This window comes from Drosophila bipectinata, chromosome XR (genome assembly GCF_030179905.1).
Source record: "Drosophila bipectinata strain 14024-0381.07 chromosome XR, DbipHiC1v2, whole genome shotgun sequence".
Classification (NCBI taxonomy): Eukaryota; Metazoa; Arthropoda; class Insecta; order Diptera; family Drosophilidae; genus Drosophila; species Drosophila bipectinata.
Genome location: NC_091735.1, coordinates 16,036,830 through 16,061,937, shown reverse-complemented (window position 1 = coordinate 16,061,937; position 25,108 = coordinate 16,036,830). Strand labels below are relative to the sequence as shown.

At 32.3% G+C, this 25,108-nt stretch overlaps 1 protein-coding gene across 1 annotated transcript in view; it reads left to right on the top strand.

Annotated features, from left to right (window-relative positions):
* The first annotated feature begins 110 nt into the window (after positions 1–110).
* Positions 111–25,108, top strand: part of Mnt — a 53,914-nt gene continuing 28,916 nt past the window's right edge. The window contains exons 1-2 of the mRNA XM_017251137.3: positions 111–369; positions 19,953–20,020. The gene's annotated coding sequence lies outside the window, so the exon portion shown is untranslated. The remainder of the gene's footprint in view (positions 370–19,952; positions 20,021–25,108) is intronic.

The window sequence follows — 25,108 nt, the reverse complement described above, 5'->3', positions numbered from 1 at the left end:
CCGCCAAAACTTTTGCACGTCTCTATAAATATATTTTCCCCAGACCTAGTGTGCACACACTGACGCCATTGCAGTATTAAAATACCGCATCGCAAAAGCGAAACTAACAACAACAAATCGAAAATAAGAACAACAAATGCCACACGTCTGGTCAACAATTGACAAATTTAGACAATTTTTTTTAGTGTGAGAATAAATTGAAACAACGAAAATAATATCAGTTATTTATCCCACCTGAAAAACCAAAAGATAGCCCACAAACGGACATACAAAGTCGCGAACAGAGCTTAAAGCGGCTTATGTGCGGTTGTTTATAAACACAAATAAATTGCGAATAGTGTTGATTTAATTACCAAGCCAAGTAAAAAGGTATGTACGGTTTATGTCAAGTATTAAAATTTTTAGTTTTAAGCCTGCCACATATTAAGTCTTTTCTAAGTTGACGTCAGTGGCACGAAATCGGCGGCTTATTTGTATTTACTAACCCCTCTGTTGGCCTCCCGCTCGCTCGCATGTCGTCTGCGCATTCGCTTTCTCCTTCTGGCGCACAATTCGAGCTTAAGCTACGTGTAAAAAGCAAAGAAGAAGAAAAGCCGCCGCATATACACGTGCAAAATTCTGAAAGAGAGGAGAGAGCGAACGGGAGAAGGTGAGAGAGCGGCATAACGCAGGAGAGAACGGGCTTTGTTTGTTTTGAAAGCGCCAAAAAAAAGAAAGAAAAAACAAATAATAATAATCCGAATCCAAATGCAAAGATATTCGCCAGCCTGTTAAAACAAAAATAAATATAATTTATTGAACGTACTTTGCTAAAGTTCAACACACCTTTATCTCTCGGCGAAATTTTTGTCTAATCGCGCTCCTACTCCTTGCCCCCTCCCTTCCGAGCTCCCCAAGCTCCATTACTTTCGTTCTCTCTCGGTCTGCGGCTCTTTCGCTTGCTGTCCCTATTGCTCCTTTTGCGGAGGCGTAAACAAATAAAAGCATCAAAAAGGGGAGCAGAGAACAAGAGCACGACGGTAAATAGAAACAAAAGCATTATCACTCACCAGAAAGAATTCGAAAAAAAAAAAAAACAAAATTTTTTAACCACAGGCACGAGAACTCTCTCAGTCTTTCTCCCAGTGTGTGCGTGATTTTTTTTTCGATTGTATTTAGCCTTCAAATTTGCTTGAGTTTCGCCTTGACCATAACCTAGAAATACTCGGAGCACTCGAAAAAATACAGGTCACCTTCCGTAAGGCGGTTTCTATTACAATATATAAAATAATTCTTTTAAAATAAGAAATTTATTTTAATTATAATTATAATTAGAAGAATATTATTTTGTAATTTAATTTTAATTTTGATAGAAAACTTGTAGAAGTCCCACTGTACTCTCTCTCCATCTCTTTCCTAATTTGCGTCAGCTGCAGCCAGGTATTAAGAGCGAACGAGACAGCATTGCCCATGGGGGGTGTGGGGGTGGGGGGGTGCCAAGGAAAGAAAACAACAAAGCAACAAAAAATTGCATAGAAGAGCCAAATAATCGCATAGAAAGCCGACGGGACGGGAGAAAAACGCCCAAAAATGCGAAATGTTAGTAAACTTTTTCAAGGTCACTTCAAAAGCATGAACTAATACTAATAATAACACTAATACTAGCCAAACGCCCGCAAGAAGCAGAGACATTAGAAGAAGCGACGCGAGCTGCAGTTTCTATTTATTTATTTTTTTCTCAGAAACCATTTTTAGAAAATTTTTAGAAATGAGTGAGAAAATAAAATGGAAAATGAAACAAATTTATTGAAAATTGTTTCAATATTATTATTCAATCACAATGATAACTCACTAAGAGATAAACGAATTTTTTCTATTAAAAATAAAAAAAGGGATTGTGTTTTTAGTTATTAATTTAATTAAGTAATAAAATAAATACTTAATATTTTTCACAGGTTTTTAGAAAAGTAAGAAAGATGTTCACATTTGTGGCCAAAAATATTTATACTTTTAAAGAATTATTTTAAATTTTTTGTAAAGTCTTAAATATATCTATTTTTAATATTTTGTTATAAATAAATTTAAATAAAAACTTATACTTAAATATATTATTTATATTTTCTATGAGTGCCCACTGTAGTATGTTTTTACTTTTGCAAACACAAAAAGAGTGAGAAGGGGAGGTGGAGAAAGGGAAGGGGAGTGTCGGGAATATCATGTGATCTCCAATTGTTTGAAATGTTTGGGGTTAAAAGCTAACGTAATATCTATAAAAAAAAATCTAGATAATTTTTTGTATTATACTACATTTCGCTGTTTCTTTTAATGTGTTTCCAATAACAAACAAAAAAAAAAAACGGTAAAAGGAAATTCTTGCTTTTCTGTTGCTGTTTTTTGTTTAAGTTTTTTTTTAATGTATGTGTTTTTTATTTTAGCCTCCAGTTAGAAATTAAAACCCAAAAAAAAACAAGATGATGGAAGCAGAAAAAAATTACAAAGAAGCAGAACCCTTTAGGAAATGTAAAAAAAAATATAAAATAAAAATACAATCTTAATTCAATTGCCTAAAAATTTAATAAATAGCTTTTTAAAACTATTTGTTTTGTAACATATTTCATTTAAACTTTTTCTTTGAAAAATACATTACGTATGTATACGTAATATTGCATTTCAAGACAGGCAGCCAGACAGAGAGGCAGCTAGATAAATAGAAAGAGACAGCAGGCCCACGTGTTGCTAGGGAGGGTCGCTAAACTTTACCACCCACCATCCCGTCGCCTAACCCCTTCCCCCTCATGGTCACCTTGCCTATTCGCAGTCCCCCCCTCCAACTCTCCTCTGCCGAAAAATCGCAATTTTGCAAACAAAACAAAATGCACACACACTTAAGCAAAGCAAAACCAAAAAAAAACAAAAAGCAGCGAAAAAAAATATTTCGCATGTGCGCATGACCTTGAAAATTCCTATAAGAAGCAAGCATCGACGCCGGCAGAGACGGTGACGGCGACGTTGACGTTTGCGCCAGAAACGACTGCGACTGCAATGCGAAATACAAAACAAGAAATTAAATTAAATTTATTTTGAAGAGAAAATCTAAGAAATAAAATACAATTAATTTAAATAAATATTTAAATGCTAAAATTTAATTACCTTAATTTTACATGAAAATTTCATTTATTTAAATAGACTTTTATAGTCTATTATATACAAAATAAATTTAACATATTTCTTGGCCAACAAAATTATATTTCCTTTGAAGAGTGAAAGAGTTAGAACTATATTACCTGTCAGCAGTCATAAATTCATACATTTACCGTTAGTGGCAAATGCAAAATGGCCACAAATTTTGGTTTTCTTCCTTTTAATTTTTTTTTGTTTTTGGCAATGTTTACGCCCCCCCCGAACAAAAAAAATATCAATAAAAATGGAAAAAAGAGAAATCGTTTTTCGCATTTTGCACGTTTTTGAAAAATGAAAACAAAAGCACAAAGAAATCAAGAAATAAATATAAAACTACACAGAAAATAAAAAAATATTTAAACCAATAATTAATAAAACAAAAATAGATCTATTTTAATAGGTTTTCACACTAAAAGGAGATTTTTAGTTATATATTTCTCATTTTTATAAGACCCCCTAAAATATTTTCCTGTGTATTTATTTTTATATATTTAATAAATAAACAGTGTCTAGAGCTTAAAAATTAAACCAACAAGGGTGATGGCCAGTCGGAAAGGCCTTAACCCCAATAAATTTGTGAAAACAATTAAAGAGCAAAATGCCAAAATTTGAAACCAAAACAATAAGCCATAAAACACGAATTACCCGCAAAATAGAGAGCTTGTAAGACACGTAGATGTGGGTGGAGAAAGTGGCACAAAATAAAAGACAAAGTGCCTCACAAAATAGACCACAATCATAAATAATTATTATATAACTATAAAATAATAAAAATCGAAAAAACAAAAAACCTTGATATCTGAAAAAAAACCTGTATTTTGGCCAAACAATTGCAATTATTTTCACATTAAAAAGCCAACTTGTCCGTTGCAAAAATTAATACGTTTTTAATTCGGTAGACTGTGCTCTATTTTTTTTTATTTTTAATTTTTGTACATACATATACATACACTTATATCTGTATTCGACTATACATATATCTTTTTTGTATGTTGACTCTACGTTTTGGAGCACACCTTTCCATGTTTGCCTTTGTTCCATTTTGGCTATATTTTTGTTTCCCAGGAAGTAGATAATAACTTTTGTGGACTTGATAAATGTTTAAAAATAAATGTTATTGTTTTTGGTTTTTTTTTTAACGATTTTTAAACATAAATAAGCATCACAAATGGTTAAAAATGTCGGTATATCGCTTATTATTTTCAGTAAAGCTTTTAGTTGACCTAAAAAATGTATTTATTTAATTTTAAATTTAAAGCAATATTGAAAATAATTTAATTTTTACTTTTATTTTTTTGGATTTCATAATAAGTACTATCCAAATTGTTATACCCGGTACTTGTAAAGTAAAAGTTTAATATTAAAATATTCTTAAAATTTTTAAAATTTGTATCTACAAAAAATTTTAGCAAAATCGGACGATTGATAACTTTTTATTCTACTTTCCTACTGGCTTGTCGAAGCACCCAAAAGTATGTAACAGATTACCATTTTATGAGAAGTAACTGGTATATAAAGAGGTAAAGAGTAACGAGAGCGATAGAGTATTGGGTATCGTATAGCTGTTCTTATTTGTTGGTTTTGAAAAGTTACATTTTGGAAAGATTTCTCGAATCGTTTAATTATAAAACTAGAAATAACTACAGGAAAAAACCCAAAACTAAAAAGAAAGGTAATATAATATTATACATTGAATTAAAAAGCACAAATGTTTCCAAAACTTAAAAAAATCTATATAATATTTTGTTAATGACTTAGGTGTTTTAATTTACTTATACCTATACCTATACCTATAATTTACTTAAAAACATATTATTTTATATTGAATCTAAAATTGTACTTAAAAAAGTTAAATATCTTAAATATCTTTAATCTATTTTCAATAAAGTTCCCCTCGAAATTCACGCAACTTTTAAAGCCCCCGTTAAATATAAAAATTATGCATTTTTTACTTGCCTTTTTTTTAACCTTTTTTCTCAATTATTCTTTAAAATTGCATCATATTTCGTTTTTTGTAACCTTATTCTGTTGACGTCACTCGGAAAGGGACACAGGTAGGGGAATTACAGAGTATTATGTTTTTTCAAGAGGGAAGAGTGAGAGAGAGGGAGGCAGGGTGAGAGCGAGAGGGTGGCATGGGTGGCATTACTCACTTGGGACACTCACAGACTAAATGGCACTTGTTGTTCGTTTCAAAGAAAGGGGGGTGTGGGCTGTGGTGGGTTTTTTCTTTCATATTTAAGTTGGGGAAACTAACTAACCTCGCCAACCACCCCACCGCCCCACTTGCAGGCCCCACAACACCGCCCCCTTTTTTTGGGTTGACTAACGCAACGCAGAAGTAAGGCAAAGCGAACGGCTGATAAGCGAAGTGAGTAATAATCACACAATCTATGTGACGAAGTGCAGGGTGGCGGCTATAAAAAAAGCGGGTACACTGCGAAAAATCTGGAAGTTCTTTTATAGCATATTAGGTACATCTATGCCGCTCTTTCTTTACGGTTTCAAACTTTCCTAAAAGTATAACTAATATTACATATTTCGTGAAATTTCTTAAATGCAAATATATTGATAAATTTATACAAATTTTGTTTTTTTTTTTTTAAATAATAAAACTAATCTACAACATAAATATATGAAATAATAATTATTTAATATAGGAATAGTAATTTAAATGCCATAAAATTGAAGAACTTATTTAAATTAAAGGTAAAAATAGTAAAGTTGAAAGGTAGGTTATATTAAATATGACCAAAAAGTACCTGATATTTTATAGAATTCTGATTCTGAATTCTGAGAATATTCTGATTCTGATATATCCACCTTTCCATAAATTTTTTCTACATATTCGGTGATTTTTTTCATTTTTTTATGTTTGTATATATTCTATATTATCAAATATTTCATTATAAAATACGAGTAGAGTAGTTAAAACTAAGTAAATGCTAAATATTTAAGTAAGAATTTAAACTGGCTTTAATTCCAACTTTTGAACATTTTGAAGATAAAACTAAAATATAGACAAACTGAAATCTGTTATCTGAAATAAATCCAAAAATAGCTTACAATAATCATAAAAAAGATGATTTTTATTTTTTAAGATACAAAAACTTCCTAAAATAATATGTTCCCTTACCAGTTAATTCTAGAATTCGCACCAAGCAGCCGCTGGCGTGTTTGTACGGCTCTGCAAACTAGAGATTCTTATCTTGATAAGGTATTTCGTACTTCATATATTAAAATGAAAAAAAAAAAGTTAAATTTCTTTATATGTACTGATCTTGGGGAATATAAAGCATATTATAGTCGCCCTCCAGAATCCCCCTTTCTCTTGCCACTCACGAGTGCAATTGTAATTGAAACCGGGCTCATCCAAAGGTCAAACAATGACTTTGACTAGGAAATCAAGTGCAGTGGAAAAAGAGAGAAAAATACATACTAAGGTTATCATTTAAATAGAGATTTGAAATTAATTAAGGTTTAGGATGACAAGTCTGAAGAGAAATATTTTATAATAAAGGGGGACTTAGAAATTCTTGTTTTTACAAAAAAAAAAGGGTGACAACCCTATTTAGAAACAGGTGACGATCCTAAAAAAAATCCTAAAATTCTCTTGAAAAGATGCAATTCTTGTTTGTACATATATCTTGGGAATAATATTTTCTAATAAACTTGCCTTCAAATTTTGAAATTGTTTTTCAAAATCTTCAAAGACAAGAAAAAACTTTGAAAATTCGCAGACTTGTTTTAAATATTAATCAACAAGCCAATGGCAAAAAATAGAAAATGTCCGAATATTATGAACAATTATTTTTGTCGCATTTTCAATGTCAACGTTTTCATAAATTTTCGGTGATTTTTTTCATCTTTTTTGTTGTGTGTTTCTGCCGCAAATTGAAATGCCTTTGCTGTTCTTGTTTTTTACTTTTAATTTAATTTTATTTTTTCTATGCGATGGGTGGGAAATACATTTATTTTTTATCCGAAATTTATTATACAATTATATTCATTTACTTTTCGTATTGCTGCTTTTTTATTATTATCATTCATTGTTCGTTCGCCGAGATGAGCGAAAGAGAGGCAGCGAGTTTTCGCCGATTCGCTTATTCATTTCCCACATTGCACATGGCCTGTGCTTGTGTGTGTGCGTGTGTATCTGACATCAGCGATAACAATAACAATAACAAAGCAACGTGCGCCCGTAAAGCGAAAAACAAAATGAAAAGAAGCGGAGAGGCGAAAGAGAAACGGAACAACAACAAAAGCCTAACCAGTAAACACGTCAGCCAAGTCATTGAACATACAAAAAAAAAAAACACCTCACACACACAAACACACAACAATAAGTTAACTTAAAGAGCAGAGAGCGAGAGAGAGAGAGAATGAAAACCGGCTGGTAGTTTTCCAAGTGTAAAGTAAAAACAATTACCGAAGAACGGGTAAAGCGAGAGAGACGGAGAATACGTAGAGAGAGAGAGAGAGAGAGTCGTTTGCGTGGCAGCTTTTTGGCAAAAAGGCAAACAAAGTCATTCTGACACGTGAGCTTACCGAAGAGAGCGTAGCTAAGAGAGGGCAACGAACGAAGAGAGTCAGCAAACAAGTTGCTTAGACTAGACGTGTGTGAAGCAACAGAAAAAAGGAAAAAAAAAAGTGGTAGACAAAACCGACTTAAAAGCCTAAAAACTAACAAATAAGAATATTTTTTTAAAACCTAACTAATTGAAATAGTGTACAAGGAGAAGAAACTTAAAGCCTAGAAAAGAGAAAACTAAAAAAACCAAAAAGGCAACACTGCTACTTTGAAGAAAAACAAAACAAAAGCTTAACAAATACATCGAGAGCCTCGCACTTCAAAAGAGAAGTGGTAATTAAGAGAGTAGAGAGAGGATTATCTGCATTTTGCATTTGCAATGACAACACCCCAAAATGCACACACACGCATGCAAAAGCAAACAGAAGTGCGCGCTCTCCTGTTTTTGTTTTTGTGTCGCGTGATTTGAAGCAAAGCCAAAATAGCGGTAAAGAGAACGCATTGCTTCTGCCTCCCCCCATGCTGCCACCTCTCGCTCTCTGTTTTTTGCCATAGGCACTTGCGCCATCCCGCTCGCACTTGCCAATGAGTGCTGCTTATTATTGTAGGTCATAAATGCATGCACATGACTGCACTCGCAGAGAAAGATACAGACCGAGTGAGCGATGGTGGAAGAGAGAGCCTGAGGTTGGGCAGGGGGCGGCACAAGAGAGAGGCTGTGTGTGTGTGAGAGTGTGTTTGTGTTGGGGCGACGTGTACAATTTGGATGCGTTACTTTGCTATTTTCAAACTCTGGAAATTCGAAAAGCTGAATCACAAAGACAAAAAAAAAGATACAAAAAATAAAACTTGAAGGGGATTTCAGATAGTTTTACTTTTCAATTAAAAATGCAATTAAATTTGAAATTAATGAGATTTTTTATTATATCTGGGTTCCAGTATTTTCTAGTTTTTCTCTAAAATGCAAGAGCGAGGTGGAAAGGTTGAGAACACCAACAGATGCAGAGAGAAATTTTATTTGGTTGGAAAATAATGTTTTATGACTTTTTGAAATTTTCATGGCCAAGCCATGTACATATTTCATGCTTGTTTTCCTTTCATTGTAAATTCTCTCTGCATTAAGTAATAATCATTTTCGAAATGCAATGTAAGAACCCAAAAATAGAAGAAACCAGCTTCGAAATGAATGAAGTTGCTGGGGTGTCAACGTGACGTATGCGCAATGTGCAGCAATGAGAAAGAGAGTGAGCGGGAGAACTAGAAAAAAAGAGGGTATAAAAACATCTAGGGGGCGACACAGAGAGGGAGATAAAAGGGAAGAATTGCATACAGAGAGAGAGAGACAGTGACTGCAGTTTGTTGTTGTTATTATTGTTGGTGTTTTTTTTTTTTTCTTTGCTGTCTGTCTCAGTTAATTAATTTTTATTTTCCGCCTGATCATTGTCAATGTCTGTTTTATCTCCACATCTCCTTTTCTCTCCGTTTATCATTTTGTATATTTTATATATTTTTCAGAATCTTTTTATTAGGTTTTATTTTTATCTATAAATTAAATATTTTGTAAGGTTTTAAAATTTTAATGTAAGGCAATAGATGTTTATTTGTGGTTTTCCTATTTCCTTTACTTTGTTATTTCACTTTTACTCATTTTTAAAGCTATTCGAAGACAATCATGCACAAACTTGTCTACGTTTCTAATTCTTGTCTGTAATCCGTTTCTAGAATTTGGTGACGAAAGATGCATACTTGTAGATACAGATGTTTTCTTCAAGCGGATGAATAGGGCACCAATTTGGAGCTCAATTAGTTGTCTTGAATTGGTCTTTAAAGTTAGACAATTATTTCAATTGTCTTAAAAATCCAAAAAAAAAAGGTTACTAGACCTTTGTGAATCATTTCAAAAAAATAAAATGTAAAAACTGTCACCAAATTGTTAACAAAGAACTTCCTGTCGTCAGAATAGTTGATAAGCCAAAATCGGGAATCCTCTTTAAAACTGCAGCGAATGCACTTTGCCAGGAAACTGATAAGAAGAATAATTGAGGTAGCCCATACATTTCCAATTCCATCAGACAGCCAACCACCAATATTTGATAATGCTAACGACAAGTGCAGTAAAATAAGTAATGCTGATTGTGGGAGGAAGTTTCTGGAACAAAATTATGTGGGTGGATTGGGACGGGGCGTGGAAGGGAATTCGGATTTATCTCTAAATATTCACTATATGCATTGGAATGCACATAGTTTTATTTTCAATAGATTCTGAAGGTCGTCTTATCAGTCAAGGTTATATGTATATATTATGTATTAACATTTTTAATTCTTTTTTTAATGTGAAAGAAAAATTGTTACTTAAGGGGGCAGTTATAGTGTAAAAAGAATTTTAAAATATTTCCTAAGGCCTATATATATATGTACATCTATATTGTATATATATAATGTAATATATTTGAGTAAAAGTATATGTACTTTACCAAACTGAATTAAAAATTACATGACTATTAAACACCCTAATAAAACCTCAAAAAAAATTGAAAATTATATTATTTTTATCAGTATCTTAATTAGTACGGACAGAGCTATAAAAATAAAACATTACCTTTTTATAAAATTTTTAAAATGAAATATTTTTTTAAGTAATAGCTTATCCTTTTATTTAAAACAGGTAAACTAATTTTCGTACTACTAGTATCTAGTAGTTTATATCTTTATCTTATAAAAACCAAAATTGTAGAACAATTTTGCTAAAATCTTTTAGAATGGTTTTTAAAACATCTAATTGTTTTTATTTAATCATTTTTAGTTCCTGTCTTTAAAATCACATACTCTCTCAATATAATACTCTTTTTATAGTTTTAGTTTCTCTCCTTAAAATTCCCACTCCTTTATAGTTTTTAATATATTCTGATTCTTTCAGTATGGTGCTGCTGAAATAAAGATTAAATTGAATTTTCCAGCCTTTTTCTTTTTTGTTAAAAACTTTTAAGGTTTTTCTTTCCAACTTGACCAGCTGCTGGAAAGTAAACGGAAAGAGTTTGAAAAAAAAATATCTTAGAGGGAAGCGATGTTATACTCTTAAAGTTTCTAAAAAGAAATTAATTTATTTTTTATTCAATAATATTTAATATTATACTTTAAAGTCTAAGTTCTCTTCAAAATAATAGTTTCTTTTGTCAAAGTCACAAAACGAAGCCTCGCCGACAAGGAAAATGAACTCAGGAAAGTGGCAAACTGGTTGAACGTGCCAAATTCCAATTAGTTGGGCACTTGAGGGGCTCCCGGACAGTCCTTACCCAACCCAGACCTAGCCCCCTTGCCGGCCACGCCTCTGATCGGCGCCCCCTTTGAAAACTCTGGCCCAAAGACAAACTGAAAAGCCTGAAAGCCAAGTTTACTGTAAAGTTTTTATACCCTTGCAGAGGGTATTATAATTTTGTCCAAAAGTGTGCAACGCAGTGAAGGAGACATCTCCGACCCTATAAAGTATATATATTCTTGATCAGGATCACCTCCTGAGTTGATATGAGCATGTCCGTCTGTCCGTCTGTCCGTCTGTCCGTCTGTCCGTCTGTCTGTTTCTACGCAAACTAGTCTCTCAGTTTTAAAGCTATCGTCTTGAAACTTTGCACACACCCTTCTTTCCTTTGCACGCAGTATATAAGTCGGAACGGCCCGGATCGGCCGACTATATCCTATAGCTGCCATATAACTGATTGATCGGAAATGGTATAACTTTGGTATTTTTAGAGTTAGAGAGTTCAAATTTGACATGAGTGCTATTTTTGGCAAAATAATACGACTTGCCAAATTTCATAAGGATCGGCCGACTATATCCTATAGCTGTCATATAACTGAACGATCGGAAATGACCCAACTTTCGTGTTTTTGAAGATAGAAAGCTGGAATTTAGTACAGACTCTATTTTTGGTCAGTTGATCCAACCTACCAAATTTCATTAGGATCGGCCGACTATATCCTATAGCTGCCATATAACTGAACGATCGGAAATGGTATTTGGTAGAAATATCAACTTTCGTATTTTTGAAGATAGAAGCTTGGGACTTTTTTTAGATTTTGTATTGTAATAAATTGGAGTATATATTCCTATTCCCATAAGGATCGGCCAACTATATCCGATGTTTGCGATATATATCCGGTTTTAACTGCAAGGGTATATAAACTTCGGCTCCGCCCGAAGTTAGCTTTCCTTTCTTGTTTTTCCTTAGTTTTGCCTTACTTTGGCTTTTGGCTTTCTTTTTTTTGTACTCTGTAATAGAAGTAACAAAAAGAGGGTATGACCATTTTGTACAAGGTGGGCATCTGACGTTTTTTAGTTAAATAAAATGTAGGTTTAATAGAAACTATAATCATAATTACAATAGATAATAATTATAATAACTGTGTGACCAGATCCCATTATGATTAATTTTGCAACTCAAGACTCTTGCTGCCTTTTTGTCTTTTCAGTTTGAAATTGAAATTTATGCAAAATCAATGAAATTTCGTTTGAAAAACATGAGAAAAAAATATTTGTTTGACCAGATGAAATTTAATTATTGTCTGTTTTAAATTTTATTGGTGAAAATATGTTTATTTTTACTAGAACTATTATTCAAGCTTATTTTTTTATATTACTATTATGAAATCTATTAAAAAGTTAATTTTTATTGCAAAATAGTGTGACCAAGTGAGTATTTTTAAAGAGTCTTCATAAATTATAGGACAATATCCAACCCATATTTGGCTTTTCCATTTCCATTCAGTGGCAGCTTATTTCTGTTTCCTTTTTGCTTCTGTTACTTTTATTCTCGGTATTAATTTTTTCCTATTGACCCTGGAGGAACAATCTTCAGCTATGCAAAGTAATGCAAAAAAAAAGAAAATGTACATTTTCTTAATGGTCGTCGCCTTTGCTTCTTCTTCCTTAATCCCCTCACCCTTGCCCTCCTCCCCTTTTCGCCCCCCTTTTTCTGCACTTGAGCCGTCTTATCAGAAAAGCATAAAAAAAACAAAAGCAACAGCATCATCACATGCACATTTGCTGATTATGCTTCCGTCTATAAAATATACAAAATAAATCACAAAAAAAAAAAAATGTGAATGTAAAATCAAGAAAAAGCAAAAACATGATGGAGACACTGCAAAAGGAGGGAGCGAAAATACGCCCTCATTCAGCTGTCTCTCTGGGTTTCTCCTTCTTCTTACCTTTATCTCCCTTTCTTGATATATTTTTTCCTTCGTTTTTGTTGTTTTTGCTGCTGCGACTGATAAGTGTTTGCATTTTTTTTCTTTGCTCCTTGTCTTGTTTTATTTTGTTTTGCTTTGGCTGTCTGTGTGCTTGATTTTTGCATTCGTGTGGGTGCATATCAGCTGAAGGCCCGAGCCCATTCCATAATGCAGTGGATTGAAAACTGGAACGTAATGCTGACTGGATACATACAGTTTACCATCTTAAAGATACTTCTGGTTGTTTGGAGGTCTAGCAATATGTCTTTAAAATGTAAATATGATACTGTTTTTAGATATGGGTTCTTTGCTATTTATTAAAAATTGAATCTTAAAAATATGTCGATTTACTTATCGGACTTTTCGATATTTTAATATTATAATCGATAAAAGTCTATTAATAATATTAATTTAATATTTTTGTTTTATTTTTGTTTTTTCATCATTTTTATATAGACTATTAAACTTTATGTCAAGTTTTTAAAAGAAATAGATTGTAGAATACATGATTATTGATAGAAAACTTGAAGAAGTTAAATAATTCAACAATAAGTATTGATACAAATTTTTTTACAATAATTAATTGACCAATACTATTTTGAATTAGAAAAGTCTAAGTAAAAGTAAATTTATATATTATTTATTGTTTTATATATTATTTTAACAAAAAAAAAAACAGTAAGACTGATCTATCAGTAATCAGATTTTATCGATAGTTTTTGACATTTATGCAAATATGTACATATGTATCGAAAGTTTCTTCTAAAAAATTGAAAGTGTTAAGATTAATGGAATAATAAATTTTTAAAGCTATAAGAATACTTAATTTATGAAATGTATTAGTTGAAATAGTAGAAATAATAATTTGTTACAAAATATGCAACGAAAAAATTACACTTAGCGGGTACAACACTGCGTATGAGTGATGCGCTAAAATTTGTAATACGAGCTAGTTGAAAAGATATAATATTAAATGTGGCTTATAAGCAATAGGTTTCAGACCAATCCTTTTTATTTAAGATAAAAACTTCTTAACTTTCGTTGAAATTAGAATAAAACCCATAAAAGACTGCCCGTATAGAAGACCTTTCCAAGTTCAAAGTTCAACCTTAAGTTTGTGCTGCATGTCCAAGAAACTGAAAAAAATGCTATCGCTGTTTATTGCTTTAATAGCCAATGGACTTTTTCATTACTCTGTCATATCATGTACCTAATAGAATGAAGAAGAGCCAAGGCAGTGTTTTGAAAGTGAAAAGTTCAAACAGCACAAAGTGCAACCCCTTTTCCCGCTTCTTCCACCACGATTCCCCACTTTTGTCGTCGTTCCTGCTTCAGAATTCTGCCACTTTGGAAATTTGTTTGCTGCTAATTAGAGTGCTGCACTCTGATTATACCTACACACACTCACACATGCTAGCCTTGTGAGCAGAAAAAAAAGTCAACTTTGTTCCATAGTCGAAGCTTATCTACCCTTTTTGTTGTGATTTTATGGTTGCTATAAAAAATAATAAGCTTGAAGTGATGGTAATATAGAAATATGCATTTTTTTAGACCAAAAAGGGAAAACAAAGGGTGTAGAAGTTTTTTACATTAAATACTATACTTTAAGACTATAAACTTGTAGCATAGACACACTTGGAAGTGCGTATTTTTGAAGTCTAACAACAAAATTTAAGGAAAGGTTTTTCATCAAATTATGAGATCAATTAAGTCGGTCGGATACCTTAACGGACAGGATTCTTTGTTTCCTTTGTTTTTATTAATATTCATCATTAATTTATAGGGACTAGACATAGAAAAATACCAACTTTTGTATACAATTAATATAAAATTTTTCGTTTTTTTAAGCTTTTTCTCTACTCAACGGACAGACGGACAAACATTCATTTTTGTCATAAATGATTATAATTTTATATGTTTATTAATAATTTATTGTCGAAGCAAGATAACCTTTGTTAAGAGTATTATAAAAAACCAACAAAAACCAGGTTGATATAGAAATATAAAAAAGAAAAGAAAACGGAAGAGGGCAACAAAATGTTTGCACATGTCACGTAAAAGGGGAAAACAGGACAGCTTAATAAAAGGGTTAAGTCAAGGGAAGAATGAGTAATAACGACGTTGAAACCAATAAATAAAGGCTTTTTAACGTATTTATATTAGTTATGAAATAATGTATTTAATGCAACTATAAGTTCTATACAGACATAGAAAAAAAATGTATCATTCCTGGCTCAGTTGACTAACCAAAAAGTGGGTGCTGCATTTTACACTCGAACGCTTTCGTCATTACATGGCTGAAGGGAAAAAAAGGGGAACTCCCTTCCACATCTTCCTCACAGGGCGAAACAAAAGGGGTATGCGGATGGGACTGTGTTCAGTTTTCTGCTATATATTGTATGTGCAAACACTCAGCTTGATTGATTTATGCAAACTACGAGAAAAACAGCAACATCAGCAAGTGAGCGCAAGGAAAATGGGAAAAAACTCTCCACTCATAGGAAAAACCAGGAAAACCCGCAGGAAAATAAGGAAGGCCTTTACATTTTCCTTTTATTTTTGTGTAGCGACATTTTAATTAAGTTACACCTACTCTAGAGTCTCTAATTTTGCATTTTTATTGCTAGACTTCCTTAGAGCAACGACGGGGCTCTTTTGAAGTAGAAATCGATAAGTGGTTATCGCAAAAGCTTCTAAGTTCTATCGATAAAGTAAAAATGCCACCATTAAACATAGATTTATAATATGTTTCAATTTCTTTTGTATTTTCTTGGAAATTATTACTTGTTAAGTATCTCAAGATTACAATTGATAAATAAACGACTGCAAATGCAATATTTTATGATCTTGGTATATGTATACATATATATTTTATTTCTTTTTAATAAGGTCTGTCGGCTAGACATGATGTTATGAGTGCTTTATCAGGACTTTTAAAGGCTAATGTCATTTATGTAACTTGATCATCCATTTATTTATTTGTCTGTGAATTTTTTCTTATTTTTGTCTGTGCTTAATTTGAATTTGGAGTTTGAATTGTCTGTGCCAACAATTTTCAAATGAAATCATCAAAAAGTCATCGAAAAGTAGTAATGATATTACTTAATCAAAATTATCCTATATTACTAAATATATGGTATTTTATAGAACTTTAATGACTTTGGGAATCATTTGGGAGCTATTGGGACCAATATTAAAATGCTTTAAATTATCACTCAAATCAACTTTTTAATCGAAATCATCGAAAAATCATCCTAAATTACAAAGTATATCGAGTTAGTCTAAATCATCGGACTTATCAATATGGGATTAATTATCTAAATAGATAATTAAAAGCACTTATTCTTACTGAAATAATAATGATTGAAAATTGTAAGATAGTGTGTTTTTGTATGTATAACATCTTATTTGGAACTCTACAACTGTATAGTGGATCTTATCAGGATTGGATACCATACTATGTCTAGCTCATAAATTTTTATTTGTTTATATTTTAGTTAATGAATTTGTTTCTATCTGATTAAAGAACTTTATCTTAAACTAGATTTTAAATATCGAATATTTTAAAGATTTTTTATACATTTTATAGATTCTATATTTTATAGACTAAATATATTCTAAAGATTTTAAATATCGTTCTTTAAGATACCTATTAATCCCATATTTAAAGTTGTATTCATTTTGGTTTAAAAATTTATGAGGATTGGAACAACTTTTATGCAACTTGCTTATCGTCTTTATGTTTGCTTGTATTGTAATATGTATATGTCGGACATCTGATATCGCACTTCATCGAAAATTATCGCAAATTCCCACAAAGATATCAGATATCTGAATTAAATTGAAATTATCGCAACTTGTCGAATCTTGCAGATGCGAAATAATTACATTAGGCATGTGACATTCGGATTGCTACGCTCTCCACCCCACCGTTCTCCCGCTCTGCTGTTTTCCCCTCTATTTTCCACCTCTCCATCGCCCACTCCTCCATCTCCATCTCCCTCTTCTGTTTGTTTGTCGGTGCGTTTCCAACGCGTGCTGATTGCATTCATGTCAACGTTCGTTTTCAATGTTAAAAGTCTGGCTCAAATTGAGAGGGGGGGCTTCGGGGCGGCTGCCTGGAGTGGCATGTTAGGGGGTGGTGCTGGAAAATATGGCAAAAAAAAATGTAATGGTGGGCAGAGGGGGTGGATGTGCCAACAGAATGCTAAAAACAAAACGAAAATTATGCATGAAAAGTGGCATACTAGTTTTTCCATTCATTTCATTCTCGCTTTTTCTGTTCTTCTCCTTCTCTTCATCTTTCTATCTCCCTCTTTCGTTTGCAACAAACATGCCCAAGCACAAACACTCACACACAGCCAACCTGATTGCATTCGGCATTTGTGTGTGTAAGTGGGAAATGTTGAAAATATGCCTAGAACAGTGGGCTAGAATGTCTGAAACGCAGTTTAATTACATATGTATATGTTACATAATTTATCAACTTTTTCTTTTGATATAATTCCAGATTTTAGCTGTTTTTGCAAAAAAGTTTTATTTCCTGTAGCTTTTTTATGTACAATTTCCATCTTACGATATAAATACTTCTCTTTATTTCATTATTAACTTACTTTTCTAAAATCTTATTAAAATTTTGAATAAATTTGAATATTAGGAATATTTAAAATTTTTAGTTTACAATATTTAAAAAAATGGTGTATTTTAATATAACAATATTTTAAAAAATTGTGTATTTAAAAAAAAAAATAAATTAACCAAGAAACAAACGTTTTTGGAACTATTCGTTTAAAAAAAAGTACATTTTCTGTAATCTCTTAAGTTTTTAAGTCGAAAATTAAACTGTTACATATTTACATATATGGTTTATTCAGCTATTGCCTCAAAAAAATATATATTATTGTATATTTACTTTAAAGTTCAATCATTATTTTACATAGTACATAGTTATCAAATACTAATCTGAATTTATAATTAACTTATTTAATATACAAAATGTATGCTTATTTATTTAAAAGTTCCTAATTTTCTGAAAAATACAGTACCCATTTCTACCAATATTTGTTTAATATTACTAAAAAATTTTTTCTTGAATTCATATTCATGTTTATACATTTTTTTGCTCAACATCTTAGGTATATATTTTTGTAGACCAATTTTCTATTCGAAGCCCACTGTTCAATAGAGCCACAGACACGGACATTGATGATGGGGCAAGCCCATATAATCAGAATCATAGCCGCGAGAGTCAGAGTCAGGGCTTAGTGGCTTGACAGTCAGTCAGTCAGTCAGTTAGTCAGTCAGTCGGTCCGTTAATCAAGGGGCTATATATAGTCTATATAAATGCAGTTGCACACAGTTGCACGAGAAACCGAGACAGCGAATAAGTTGACCTGTCAAGTTCATGCGATATTCATTGCATTCAATTGAAATCGCATTGTGGCAACAATTTTGCCCAACAACAAGCAATAACAACAACAAAACGTGTGTGTGTGTGTATGTATATCCAGGGATACTTAATCTATATTCTATATGTATATATTATATATTATATATATATATATCTATATATCTATATTTTTTTTTTTAACCGAGTTATTAGGTAAGGTAGTAAAAGGAAAATAATTTAAATAATAACAATGACTGCCTTAAATTAAACTTTCTTTTAAATTTTTTATCTTATTTACGTAACGTATTTCCTTATTTTTTAATAGGTATTTCACCATACATAGATGTCATCATATTTTTTTTACCATTTAAGCTTTATTAAAAAGGTTTTAATTAATTTTTATGAGGCTTAAAGTCTTTCTCATTTTTATTGAGTAATAAATTGATTTCTTTATATATTTTGAGTCTAAAATTTTACACATAAAAAAATTGTTGGTTGCAATTACATCATACATCATATTTAAGTAGTAGAGCGGAAATCTAACCTCTTAACTTTAAAGCAGTGGTCGGCACAGTATAAATGTCTGAAACGTCATACTCACAGCCTACTTTCTGTTATTCGTTACTAATATTAGTGCATTAAAATCATATCAATGTATTGGGTGCCGACCACTGCTTCAAAAATAATATTTGCATTCAAATCCTTATAAACTTAAAATAAGGCGAAATACAAATATAATTTCATTTTATTATCTTTTAAATATATTTTTATTTAATTTAAATTTTAATCACATTTTTGTATCCCTTATAAAGAAACTATTCTATTGACCATCTATTTAAAGCGCATAAGACCAATAATCACAGAAATATGGTATCTTATTTTAAATAATTTTTTTATACATCTTTAGAATAAAATCTATCCATCTGTCCGAACTTACCCTTTATTCTTTTGATTGATGTCAGCGATTCAAGCTCCGCTGCTGATTGATGTCTAGCCCATTGTATTCCCCATCTCTAGTTTTCTCACCTCCTTGCAACAAAAAAAGGATTCTACACATTGCATGTTTGGGGATTTGCAAGGTTTCCGCCTTTTTCATTATTTTTTTGGTTTGGCGGCTATTTTTGTTGGCTTCTTCAATTTAAATTGCGTATTTCGCTTTCCAAATGGAGAATGGTAGATTTTTGGGGGTAAAAAAAAATATTCCAGAGGCAGCTGTCGAAGTGTTTGGTTACTTTTTGTTCTTTTTTCTTTTGTTTGTTTACAATCATAAATATTTAATGGGAATTTCGCAAGCTTTTTGCAATTTGTACACTGAATAAATAAATATTTTTATTGACCTGTAATCAGGGAAATATAGTAGGTGAATTCCAAAAATAGGAGCATATAAATAGGGTTAATTTACAAATTTTTGATGGTAGAGTAAGGGGTATTATAATTATCACTGAAATAGGTTTTAATAAACATTAATAAACATAACTTTAACAATACTATTATGAGTTTAAATTTTTATTACTTTCTATATTGATACCTAAAAAGTCTTAAATTATTTATAGGATTTTCTTCAATTTATTTAGGTTCAAAGTTACATCCAAAACGTACAATTTTCGCTGTTTTCTCATACTTTTTAAATTTTTCTTTTCATTACAGTGGTTAAATTACCAAAAATAAGAAGAAAGAACCCTGAAGAAGAGTCTTAACTCTTTTTCTTTAAACGAGTAAGTTTTAAAAAATGTTGGCTTTTACTCGATAAAAATTAAAATTAAAATTTCTTACTTATTTTAGAAGTAATAACGTTTTTTGTAAAACTCACTAACTATAGGGTATTTCTTTGTTTTATAATTAAATTATTTAAGTTTTTTAATATAAATATATAAATTATAATAAGTTTTTTAAATAATTGTAAATTTTACTCGATCAAAATTAAAGAAAAATTTTAATTCAATGTTTTTTAAATGAATTTTTTACCTTTGTTTTCTTTTTAAAAAAAAATAACAACATATTATGTAAACCCCCCTAATTTTCTTGCTGTAGGGCATTTCGCAAATTAAGGACCGTTACCTCTTGCATTTCATCTTCCCCTCTTTGCATTATTATTTACTTTTCCCAGCAATGTTTTTGTTGTTCTTGTGTTTTTTGTTTGTTAATTTAAATTCCATGGAATGTCAGAGTCTAAAAACACTTGCAGCGTAACCTGGCACTTGTTTCGCCTGCATTTGTTGGGTTTTATAAGGTCGGCATAACAAAAAACAAAAACCAAAAAAATAAGTAAAATAAAGGGCGAACAGAAAACAAAAAGCCAAACGAAAAAAAGAGAGGAAGGGTTGCATTACTCATACGCCATGTTGTGCAGCCGTTCACTTTACTTACTCGCTTCTTTCTTTCTTATTTTATTTCTGTTTTTTTTTTTTCGCTTTAGTTCCGACTGTTTTTGGCACGCATTTTTTGTGTGATTTGTTGCCAACTGCGACTGGCGTTTATTTTAACCCACTCAACACTCCCCCCCGCCCCTGACTCATATAACAACCAACTGATATGAAGGGTTAAGTTAACTAAAGTTGACGTAACTGAAATGAGCTGGCACTGCCACTGGCACCTTCATGGCTAAGAATCCGGCCAACAATCAGAGAAACGTCAAACCATTGCCAAGTGATTGCCAATTTCAGGCGAATAGCACTCAGAACCATGGAATAAGCCCCAAGTCGAATCAAACAAATCATTCGACGCATCTGCATCTGAACAGGTGCAAACGAAATTACAAATTTGAAAGGTAATCTCAACAACTTTGAGGCTCTCGGATATATCATCTGAAAACTCAATTAATTTTTGTAGAAACTTTCTTACACGTTTGGATAATATGTAAGAGAAAGAGGGTTTATGTATTTAAATAAATAGAAACAAAAAAAATTATATTTGTTGTTACGAGCTCATTTTTGGAAATAAATTATCCCTTTTTACAACACTCATTAAAATTTGACATTTCTTATACAGCACTAGTTTCTCACATATACATATGTATGATACCCAGGAATCCAGGCTAGAACCTTTGTCTTGAATCAGATCTATGTACCTCCAAATACCACTAGTTATTATTCGTTCTTTCTTACTGTCGATTGATACTTAAATCAAAGAGATTTTGTTTTTTTTTCGGTTTGGATTATATGTACATAGATATATCTTTTATATTCTGTAAACAGTGATTTTATCTTAAGTTTTGGAGATGGTTTTTGAAAATTGTACAAAAAATTTCAAAGCAGCTTATACAAAACTTAGAAAAAAGCTGATACATAACTTAAAAAACAGCTTATACAACACTTATTATTCTTAATAAATAATACCCGTTACTCCTCCTAGTCTTTGAACCAAATCTGCATACATGTAGATCCCTTTCTTAATTTATTTTATCCATTTTTATACCCTTGCAGAGGGTATTATAATTTTGTCCAAAAGTGTGCAACGCAGTGAAGGAGACATCTCTGACCCTTAAAAGTATATATTCTTGATCAGGATCACCTCCTGAGTTGATATGAGCATGTCCGTCTGTCTGTCTGTCTGTCTGTCTGTTTCTACGCGAACTAGTCTCTCAGTTTTTAAGCTATCGACTTGAAACTTTGCATACACCCTTCTTTTTTTTTATGTTTGGCAAAATAATGCGACATGCCAAATTTCATAAGGATAAGGAAAATTGTTGAAGGTTTAACGCTTTTCCCAAAACAAGTCAGTGCAATTTTACTAGCGCTCCGGAAAAAAAGTGTGTGAAAGAAAGGAATAGGCGGAATGGAAGGGCACACTATTGCTCCAGAACGCCAGCATGATTTGTCTGACTTGTTTTGGGAAAAGTGTTATAACTTAAATCAAGATTTTGAGGGGGTTTTAAAAATTTTAAACATGGTTTTATACTATACTCGACCTAATGAACAATTCCTACTAGGTCTCTTCAAAAGTTCCAAATCACTGTCGCACTGTGTTATAGGTCATGTCCGTCTGTTCTTTCATTATTTTATTCTTTATTCTGTTCTGTTCCATTTATCTCTTCAAACACTTGAGCCTCAAGAACTTTACGACTTATACTTCATCATAGATGTTATGCCACTAGAAGACTACCAGGTGAATAACCCTTTAAGAATTACTTAAAAGGTCCTTTATGGGTAAATCCAATTTCTCGACTATCCTATTTAATTTTCGTGCTTAAAGGAGCGCACACGAAGAATGACTCTTATGTGAGGGTGAAGCCAGGCAAGGTAACTCATTTGAATGTTTTAATTGGCTTTTGACCACATCTGAGCTCTGTGCTTGCCACAAACACCACGACCCTTGTGGCTGCCAGTTGCAACATCTTGGCCGGGCTGTGGCCTTATCCTGGAAGTTGTAATTAGCCCATAGCCACGGCAAATGCAAATATATGGCTTTCATAATGCGCTTTCTAATTGCGATTACACCCCCCTCGCTGCCAGGCCTGACATGGCCAGGACAAAGGGCAAAAGGCTAAAGGATGGTTGCTTGCAAGGATCCTTGTAACGTATTTGGGGAAGGGCAGGACGCAAAAAACAGGACACCTCACCCGCTCTCTCGCTGTCGCTCTCACTCTTTCTCTGTTGCTCTCTTGGCATTTCTCAACATGTTGCGGCAACAAATTGTTGCACGATTATTGTTGTTTTCATTTATGCGGCAGCTCCTGTTTCTCCATTCACTTGTTTGCTCGCCTTCTCTTTCTATCTTTCTTAGCGGCTTATTTTTTGGGCCCGGTTTTTGCTCTTCGGCAGTCTTCCTTTCGCGCTTTGGCTCTCACTGCCGCTCTATTCTCATTGCGCCGTCGCTTTTGGCCATTTATCTTCCGGTTTTTTCCACTTTCAGCTTGTATTTTGAGCTCTCTTACTGTCTGTTGCCGTCTTTGTTACTCCTTGTCCTTCTCTTCCTCTCTCTTCCTGTCCTTCTAGGCGTCTCTTCTATGCCTGATAATTCTTAAGTTCAATTTAAAAATAATCGAATTTTTGGCATTCAATTTGCGATTTAAAATTTGAATAAAAATTTTAATTAAAAAAAAATAAAATTTTCAATCGATAACAAATACATCCAATTATCGCATATGTATCGAACATATAATTAATAATCGAGATAATCGAGTATAATACAAGCTTCTAAAACCTGAAATGTGGTATTATTATGAAAAAATATCAACAAAAACTCAATAGTTGTTTGAAAATGCTTAGAAATATTTTCCTTGTTGTTTTAAAATTTTTTTTTACAGTGTCTAGTACTGAACTGTTTCAGCTTCTCAATCTTCTCAATTTGGATTCTCCTCAATCCTCGCATACTTCTCGTTATCAAAAAAAAAGAAAATAAATAAAGGAAAAAAAACGGAATTATAAAAAAGAAATCGACATCTCCTCCAGGCATCGCACCTGCGCCTTATTTTTGCGACGCATTTTCCTTAGCTGTCGCTTCACATGTTCGTTCGTCATCCTGTTCCTTGCGCTCTCTCGGTCGCTCATTTGCCCCAAAAGAGCGGTGGAGAGAGTGGGAGCAGATTGGACGGTCTTGTTTGTTTTTGTTGGCGCTCACCCGGTTTTCTGCAAAACGGTCTCTCTCTCTCTTCTCTTTGCTTCCTATCTCTCTATCTGGCTCCCTATATTGCCCCCATGCCTCCCCTTTTTGCTTCTCTATTTTCACAACAAATTGTCAATCGCCCACGCGTCTTTCCTTCGCTTCTTCTTGCTCCGGCAAGTTGCCTACCCTTCTGGTTCGCGTCTGTTTCTATGGGTGTCGAACCCTAATTAGAGTTGGTCTCACCTTTCCACCTCCCATGTCCTTCTGCTCCCTTCTGCTGCCATTTTTCCGTTTTGACTCCCTAAAAAATTTTTATTTCCTTGAAGGTCGGTTCTTGTACGAGTTCTTGAAACGGTTTTGAAATATTAACCAAAATAATTTCAAGAATAAAAAAAAATCTTGTGGATATATCTATAAAAACTATTAATTATAATCATGTATACCTGGTACTTGGGATAGAGCATGATACAATAACTGTCTCATTGTTCGATTTTTAGCAAAGTATTGTAAAGTGATTACAAATAAAAATTTTTAAATCCTTTACTGTGCGTGTATAAAATTACTATTGAATTTTTTAGTGGAAGCTTATTCGCGAAATTACATTTATGAATGAAATTGTAGCCACTGGCTTTGATATATTATAGATCATAATATGAATATTCCAACACAACAAAATTTATTAAGAATAAAATATATTCTATATTCAATATGTTTCGTACCAAAAAAAAATAAACCAAATACTTTCGAATTGAAAATAATTAATAATTCACCATTAGGAACAAATGGAGAACAGTTATAGAAAATATTGTGTGTTATAGAAGAACTCGAGCCCTAGTCACCGCTTAACTAAAAAATTCATTTCGGCGAAAAAAAAGTTTGTGCGTAAAAAGTCGATCGTTCAAGCACAGAAGAATTTCATTACGAACATTTAAAAAAAAATTTTAATTAAATCGGTTCAGTAGTTTTCCGCCAATCCATGTCACCGCAAAGTCATTTTTCAAGAAACACCATTTTGAGATATTCGCGTTTAAAGTTTCAAGTATAGTGACATGTCGTATTATTTTGCCAAAAATAGCTCTCATGTGAAATTTGAACTCTCTAACTCTAAAAACACCAAAGTTATACCATTTCCGATCAATCAGTTATATGGCAGCTATCGGATATAGTCGGCCGATCCGGGCCGTTCCGACTTATATACTGCGTGCAAAGGAAAGAAGGGTGTGTGCAAAGTTTCAAAACGATAGCTTTAAAACTGAGAG